Here is a 9,051-nt window from a genome sequence, read left to right on the forward strand (position 1 = left end):
TATTATTATTATTATTATTATTATTATGTGAACTCCAGTTCTGCAGCCTTTCACTGCAAATTTCATTTTGTACGGTTGTTTGGTTGTTGTTGATTTTACAACCCCTCTCAAGTTTAAACACATTCACTGCGGTCACAAGCAAGTACTATAATGCAACTGGGTTGGGGGGTGGATAGGGAGAGAAGGCAGGAAGCCATCTCTTCCTGTTTCTCAATCCATCATCTTGGCAGTTTGGGGTCAATACCTACTTCCCAGTGTATAATAAAGCAAGCTTTGCTGTGCAGTCAGAACATGAAGGCCAAAAAAAAAAAAAAAAGGAGAACCCCGATAGGGATGCCAAAAAAGCTTGAGACAAAGGGGTGGAACCAAGGATTTAGGCCTTAGCTAGACCTAAGGTTTATCCCTGGATTGTCCCGGGGTTGTCCCTGCCTGCCCCTGGGATATCCTGTGTGTCATTTACATGAACAGGGATGACCCCGGGACGATCCCGGGATAAACTTTAGGTCTAGCTAAGGCCATAGTTTATTGTAAAATCCAACATGTTTCAGACCCTAAGGGTCCTTCCTAAGGGTAATTCGATAAATGCAAGATATAACTTCTGTTTTGTACCCATGGCCTCCTATGCTGAGCTATAACTTCTATTTCGTACCCACGGTTGGAAATTATATCCTTGGTTCCACCCCTTTGCCTCAGGCTTTTTTGGCATCCCAGTCAGATATCGGCAAGAGGTCAGTTAAAACATAATGGAAGCTGCCTTACAACAGGTCAGATCATTTGTCCATGTAACGCAGTATTATCTAGTCTGATTGGCAGCAGTCCTCCAAAGTCTCAGGGAGAGATTTTTCTCTCTGTCATCTGCTCCTGATCCTTATAACTGGAGATGACAGGGACTGAACCTGGGACCTTCTTCATGCCAAGCATAAGTGTTCTGCCACTAAGCTATAGTCCCTACCCAGGACTCCTATGTGTCTATCTTTGTATTAGTGTTATCTGGAAGTCTCTGGGGCATAGTTAACTGCAGTCGAGCTATCTCTGTACAGCCTAAATAGATGGAAGGTATGGAATGGAATGGAACAGGCCTCTTGAGCATCCTGTGACAATGGTAGATCTAGCAGTACCCCAAGACATGAACGTTGTCTTTCAGGAGAACTGTGATCCTCTCCAGGTTCAAGGCATATTAACATTGTGGTTACTTTCTGCTGAGTTAGTACTAACATTTAGAGCAAAAACATACTACAAAGTATTTATTATTTTATTATTTATTTATTCAACTTATAAGTCGCTCTACAGCCAAAGCTCTGAGGATATGACATACACAAAACTGATATAAATGAACCACAATAAAATACAAAAAAGAAGCAACAAATGTCCTTTTACATGTTTTTTTTTAATTTATTACATTTTTATATCGCCAAATAGCCAAAGCTCTCTGGGCGGTTCACAAAAATTAAACCATGAAATAGCAGTTATAGTAACTATTAAAGGCAACAAAAAACCCAAACCAATCTAAAAACAGGGAGGAAAAGTGTTTTTTTTTTTTAAAAAAAAAACAAAACAAAACCCTTCAAAAGTCCTGAGAGAAGGTCTTGGCCTGATGGTGGTCAACAAAATGGCTGCTTCCAGCCAGTACTCTCGCTGCTATGTTTTGTATGAACTAAAGTTTCCAGATTGTCTTTCAAAGGCAGTCCCATGTACAGTGCATTGGAGTAAAGTAAAAAGGAAGCTCCAGTGCATGGATTATTTCAGCTACGCTTTCACCCTTCAGGTAAGGCCCTAGTTGTCAAAGTGGCCTAAGCTGGTAGGACAGAAGCTGGTACCATACCAGCATAAGTGGTTACCAGCTCCACAGCACAGAAGACACTTGTGCCTCTAGTGACAGGGAGGAATCCACAAGCACCTCTAACCATGTTTCTTTAGGAGTGCAACTCCTTCCAGTAGGATCCAAAGAAAAAGAGAGCATACTGATGACACTTAACCACTCAGTGGTTAAGATAAATTTGTGTTTAGGATTGAGGAGTTTGTCTTCCTTCTTTCTTTAGTTGCAATCATCAATCATCAATGGCATTTGATGCTGTTTAAAATAATTAAGACTTCAGCGTATCCAGTGCTGTGCTGGGTTGCTGCTGGTGGTTCTTTCTGCCAAGGGCACCACTGTCTTCAGCTTCATGAGGGAGGAGGGACTCTGAATAATCCTGTGTTCCTTGGGACTGGCTTCCAGGGACCATAAGGTTGCTCTCCCCTAACAACAATCAATACAATAAAACATCCCAAAGCAAACAGAACATTAAAAAATGGCCACACAGTCAGTTTTATTTAGGAAGGCCAGGGTTTAATTTGTATGCCAACATGGTGGTAGCCCTTGGCATATTCCAAATAGCACTTCCCATGTACAGATCTAAAGCTTCTTGGTCTCATATATATATATATATATGATGTTTATGACTTATGAAACACCAGGCTTATGAAATACCCTGCAGTCTCCTCCTTCTGGTTGATGGGTTACACTTTTAAATAAGGTTACACCAAATGCAAATACATAGCAGTGGTTTTGAGGGACTAAAATATGTCCCTAAATGAACCCTGAATTGAGAGCATGTTCACCTTCGTTTGAACCTGTTCACTGCCATTATTTCCTTTATCCGCTATTACTTTATGATCATCCCACCAACCCCTGCCTAGGACTTCTATCTTCTTCCTAGTGATCCCAGCCACACAAGGATCACAAAATGAATATGATGGCATCACAATACTATGTAGCCACCCAGGGTTTGCTAAATGCTTAAATCACTGATAACAAATGAAATCCATTTAGAATAAGATCAATTTCCTAGACTGATCACATGGCTGATCTAACCAATTAGGGGACATTTAATTAATGTGAGTGAGTGAAGCTTATTCAGGTGAATGCCTCATGAATAGGCGAACACTTAAATCTCTTTCTGGATGGGGTTACACTCCCCCTGAAAGACTGTGTTAACAGCTTGGGGGTGCTTCTAGATCGGTCACTCCAAATGACAGCCCAGATAAATGCAACGGCCAGGAGAGCTGTGCCCCTTCCTAGAGTCAGAAGACCTAAAGACAGTTGTGCACACGCTGGTAACTTCGAGGCTCGACTTCTGCAATGCACTCTACATAGGGCTACCTTTGTGCCTAGTCCGGAAACTTCAACTAGTTCAAAATATGGCAGCCAGGTTGGTCACCGGTACACCTGGGGTGACCACATCACACCAGTCTTAAAATCCCTTCACAGGTTGCCAATTAGTTTCCGGGCGAAGTATAAAGTGTTGGTTATCACCTTTAAAGCCCTACATGGTTTGGGTCCAGGCTACCTGCAGGATCGCCTTCTCCCGTACAATCCACCCCGCACACTCAGGTCCTCTGGGAAGAATTTACTCCAGCCAACAAAAACAAGGCTGACAACTATTACCCAGAGGACCTTTTCTTCTGCCACTCCCAGTTTGTGGAATGGCTTGCCGGGAGAGATTCGTCAACTTAACAGTCTTCCAGAATTTAAGAAAGCCATAAAGACTGATCTCTTCCGGCAGGCCTACCCAGTTGAATTTTAAGATGCCTTTTTAATGGTGTGCTGCTTTTAATGATGCACTGGTTTTAAACATTTGAATTAGTTTTATGTATTTTATGTTTTTATTTGTGTTGTACCCCACCTCGATCCAGAGGGAGAGGCGGGTAACAAATAAATAAATAAATTATTATTATTATTATTATTATTATTATTATTATTATTATTATTATTATTATATTTTGCATCGAGGCCTGAAAAAATGGCAGAAACAGCGTCTTCTTCAATGCTGATATTTGTGAAAATTCCTCTTTCAGCTCAGCCCAACTTCAGAGGGGAGGAAAGGGAAGAAGGCTGTCTTGAATCCTAACTTTTCACGCGCTGTAGCTCAATGGTAAAGCACCCGCTTTGCATGCAGAAGATCCTGGGTTCAATCCCTGGCATCTCCAGGTAGGGCTAGGAAAGTAGTGTGCTTGAAGCCCTGGACAGCCATTGCTACCAGTCAGTGTCCACAATACTGGGTTCTTATAAAACTGCCACTGTCCAATACTTAAATGAAATGTTTTATGGGAATTATATATTGTACTACATTATCTGTTAATTCATGCTATGATAATGTTGGCCACTTGTCATACCTACTAGATTTTTTTGGTAACATTATTTTAACACAACAAAACTTGATCTTCTAAAATGTTAGTTTTCCACCATAACAATTTCAGTATTTCAGGTAATATAGAAATACTTGAAACATTTCTCCTCATAAGGTGCACATAGTTGCAGATGTAATGTTCACTGTTTTTAACTTTTGTAAACTGCACAGAGAGCTTTGGCTATGGGGCAGTATATAAATGAAATAAATAAATAATAAATGCTTTGAAATTACCTATTATTTCTAAAAACCAGTAGCAAAATAGAGGATGTACTTTACACAGGAAATACTTTACACAGATGGTAATCATCTTGCCAGAGGAGAGCAAAAGCTTACGTTATCAAGCTCTAACATTAAAATCTTTTCCATGCTTCATCCTCTTATATTTTACAAATACAGTTTTTGTTTCTAAGCTGTTAGGAATTCTTAAGGCTTTATGCATTGATCTTACCAGCACTGCAAAAAGCATATTTAGTTTGCCACACTCACTGTGACTACTGGGTGCCATAGCAGCTGCTGTAGTAAAAACTACTATTATGGCAGCTAATAGCTATCTATATCATCAGGCGACCTGATCCTGATTAAAGACTTTACTATGTGTTTAAGTACTTAAACACAATTGACATAGGTCCATAGCTATTCTCAAGGCGAAGTACAGTAATTAGATAGAGAAATGGGTTTGCCTGTCCCACTAAATACTGGTTCAAATTGTTGATTCAGTTGCCCTGTATGTTACTTTATTTGGTACCTCTGCCATGAATTATGGTACACGAATTACCACTTTGTCAAAAATATGATTCCCAGCACCAACTTTAATATCTTCAAAAGAAAATAAATAGTGCTAAATATGTAAAGGTGTTATAGTATTTGCTTCTTTAAAATGGGGAAAATGGAAATGCACCTATCTAATTAAATGGCTAATAATATCATATTCAGTTATTTACTGTGGTTGTAACTGCTGGAGAGTAGAATTAAGATTAATCTACTCTGATTTATTGCAGCTTAAAAAGAAAAAAAAATGACAATCATAATGTGCTGAAGAGGGTGGATATTTATTTGTTCATAAAATTGCAAAATGTAGCTGGTCGAAAAGATTGTAATTGAATTTCATTGCTGTAGGGCCTGGTGATTCCTGCTACAGACCTGATAATTATTATCATTATCCCAGCAACAAAAGATTAAAAAGGAAACTTTAAAAAAAATGCATGTAAACATCTTGTGTGTCAACAGCACACAAAAATGCTGCGGAAGTTGCCACATAAAACTCAACCCGTCTTTGTTGCTCTCCTTTCAAAATGCTCATTGGTTCACCTTTTGGGGAAAGAAATGGCAAATAATTGTGCTCTTTGGCTTTTACATTCTTATGTTCTTGGGCCCCAATCTAGTTTTAGTCAGGTGAAGACAAAGTGTTGATACACTGCGGGAGAATGGAGAAGCACATCAGAATTGCTTAATTTATTTTTACATTTTTAAACCAATCTCGATTCTAACTGGTTTCAGGTGGTATACTATAATAAAATGCATGTCCTATTTAGAGCACTGTAATGTGGCCAACCTGTGGAGCTCATTTGACTTACCAGGGAGAGATGACCAAGTTCACAATTTACACTGGAAGCAAGAAAAGGTGAGACAATCGCTCATGCTTTCCACTGTTGGAGACATTACACAGACGTCTTGCATTCCTCCAACCCCCTTAAAGCTGAAATCAGCCTGGGTGGATCTGTAGTCAGGGCAAACAGCCGAAAACAATCCTGCCCTCTTTTTTTTCAGCTCGAAATAACCATTACCAATTTCTTGTTCACTCACGAGAGGAAAATACCGGTAACAGAATCCAGGGTGTAGAGTGGGTGAACATCCAAGATGTACACAAAGAGGGAGGGAGAGAAGTCTCAGGATGCTACAGGAAGAAAACTATTAAACAAAAGCCTGAAGCGTTTTGGCCTTTTATTTTTTTACGCCTTCTTCAGGGGGTTGTTATAAAGTCTGCAGAAATTATTAACAACAAATTGTCTTGTGATGGAAACTAGACCATCTAGTCACCATCACAAGACAATTTGTTAATTAATTTCTGCATTATTAAGCCCCTGAAGACCTAAAAAACAAGAGGCCGAAACGCGTCAAGCTTTTGCATAATATTTTTTTCTCCCAAAGCATCCTGAGACTTCTCTGCTTTTTTAGGTAACAGAATCCATAGTCACTCCTCACTCCAGGGGATGGTGATTTTGAGCTGAAAAAATACCTCAGCCTGAATTTGGCTTTTTAAGGACCCTAGTTATGAATTTTATGTATAACATGTGATAATGAAGGGCTGGCCTAGAAGTAATGTTAATTCTGTAACTGTTCCTTGTGTATTTGTTTTTTCTTCACTAAATAGCAGCCGTGTGTGTGTGTAGTACGATCTGGACCTGGATCACAGCATGGGGGAAGGTAGACTTTAAACCTCTGGCCCCACTTCAGTCTCAATCCAAATATCTCCATGGCTGATATTTACATCAGAAGGGAAGCTCCCTTTGATGCCAACAACAGCTTCCTTATCAATTCAAATAGCAGCAGTGGAGAGATTTCTCTCTGAACTATGCAACATCATAGTTTTTTCTTCTGTAGTTGGAAACTTAACTGTTGTTTTGTGCAATCAGGTAATTTTTAGCAAACTAAATGAAGTTCACAACACAACAAGAAAACAAGCTCGCATTTCATAGGACCATCACTTCTTTTGAAGCTATGCAAATGCAAAAAATAAAACACAAAAACAAAAAGTAGTTTGTTAGAACATTACAGAAGTTTTGTGTCCGATTTGGGAGGAAGATACTTGCTTCAGGTTGCAATTCTAAAAACCACTTATCTACAAGTGATCTGATTAAAAACTGCAAGGTTTTCAAGAACAAGGGATTTTAGAATTTCTTGCTGTTGTATTTTTAAAGAAATCCACATTGAGCCATTCATTTAATAAAAAAAAGTCTCTCTTTTGGTTTTCAGATATAACGATTGGAAAAAAACAGTAGTCGATATGCAGAATAGACAGCCATTTTGCTGTTAAAGGTTCTACAATCTAGGCGATAACATGATGTGCAATTTCTCCCCTTTTAAAAATGTATTATTTCATAATATTAATTAGTAACATAAATGAACACAATAGAAGTCAAACTGAGCAATTGGGAGGGGATATAAGTAAAATATGTTTTCCTTTTTTCAAGTTAGATATGCTGTTGTTTGAATGCAGTTAACTCATCTGGATTACCTTAATGCATTATATGTGGGGCTGCTTTTGAATACTGTCCAGAAACTTCAGCTGATCCAAAATGGGGCTGCAGGATTAACAGGTCAATATGAACATATTATGCCAATGCTTTCTGATCTGCACTGGCTGACAGTCCATTTCCAGGTCTAGTTCAAAGTGCTGGTATTAATTTTCAAATGCCTAAATGGCTTAGGGCCAAGTTACCTGAAGGATCATCTCCATCCATAAATACCTGCCCAGATCCTAAGATCATCTAAAGAGACATTTCTCCTGGTGTCCCTGCCAATGAAATGAGGTGGGAAGCTACTGGAATGCTCTTGGCAGAGACTTGCTTGGCACCTATATGTTGTGATTCTTTCAACACCAGGAGATCGTATTCTCCCAAATATTTTAGTCCTTCAAGTTTTTGCTGCTTTTAAAATTTATTTTAACTTTAGATCTTTACACTTCTGCTGCTTTTTGTTTTTATACTGTAGTTTTACATTTTTAAGTTTTGTATTTTATTGCATTGCTTTATTTTTTGGGTTTAATTGATTTAAACCACCCAGAGCTTTGGCTTCTGGAAAGTATAGAAACTGTGGTCATCATCATTCACCATAGGTGTGAAAGAGACAAGCTCTGGTTCTTAAAGAGTTCGTATAAAAAGATTTTTATTAGTATCCAAAGGTGCTCGAAGTTTTGGACAGGAGCTGAAAAACGTTAATGAGCTGCCAAAGAGCTACTGTGTTGCAAGATTTTTCAGATTGCAGTCTCTAGTTTATAATACTGCGATTTTCAGCATTCTATGCTGGAGCTATGCTTGTAAATTTAAAAGACCCTGTTGGTGTATTTGGTGCTCCCCCCCCCCGACATACCCATCATCATTCACCACCATTTAAATATATATATATATATATATATCAGTTGTAGAGGATAGACTGTAGGGAGTCGGTGAGTTTAACCCTTCCTCACCATGAAAATTGTGCCACTGAAGCTGCTGTTTGCATTGGAGAGAAATGTCTATTGGTGCCAGTGAAGGATTTCCACCCAATGCAAATAGAAGCTTCAGGAGGGTGATTTTTATGGCATGTGTAATTTTACGCTAATGCCTGTCTCAATTTTTGGCTTTTCATTCCTTTTTCATAGCACATCATCTGAAACTTAAGATTAGTGTCAGCCCTCAAAGCAATGCTGTCCGCTCCCCCACCCCAGCTGACAATCTCTTTTCTCCCTCCAGGGCTCTGAAACAGATCAGAGGGAGATAGACACAGATCTGACTATGTGAACCAGAAGAGGTCTTCTTCTTGAACTGGTATGTTTTAACTGCTATTTTTCTTTTCAGGGAAGCCAGACCAGAAGGAATAAACAGATTGCGTTGCAATGGAGAAATGAGTAATCTTTCTCTCACTGGTCTCTCAACTGCTGTGCCCCCACATCCTCATTGCAGGTGGTGTGCGTGTGAGAGAGAAGTGGCAGCTTGGTTTGCCAGAAGGGCACTTCAGGTGAGGAAATGGCCATTCAAAGAATAGTTACTGATTGGGATTTTGAGCACCAACTACAAAAGGTAGAATGGGCTGGCTGGAAGATAATGAATGCAAGGGAAGAACTATAGTTGAGCAAAGAATAAATAAAAACAGTAAAACACATTGTAGTAAAAAGGAATCG

Source organism: Elgaria multicarinata, chromosome 2, assembly GCF_023053635.1.
Source record: "Elgaria multicarinata webbii isolate HBS135686 ecotype San Diego chromosome 2, rElgMul1.1.pri, whole genome shotgun sequence".
Classification (NCBI taxonomy): domain Eukaryota; kingdom Metazoa; phylum Chordata; class Lepidosauria; order Squamata; family Anguidae; genus Elgaria; species Elgaria multicarinata.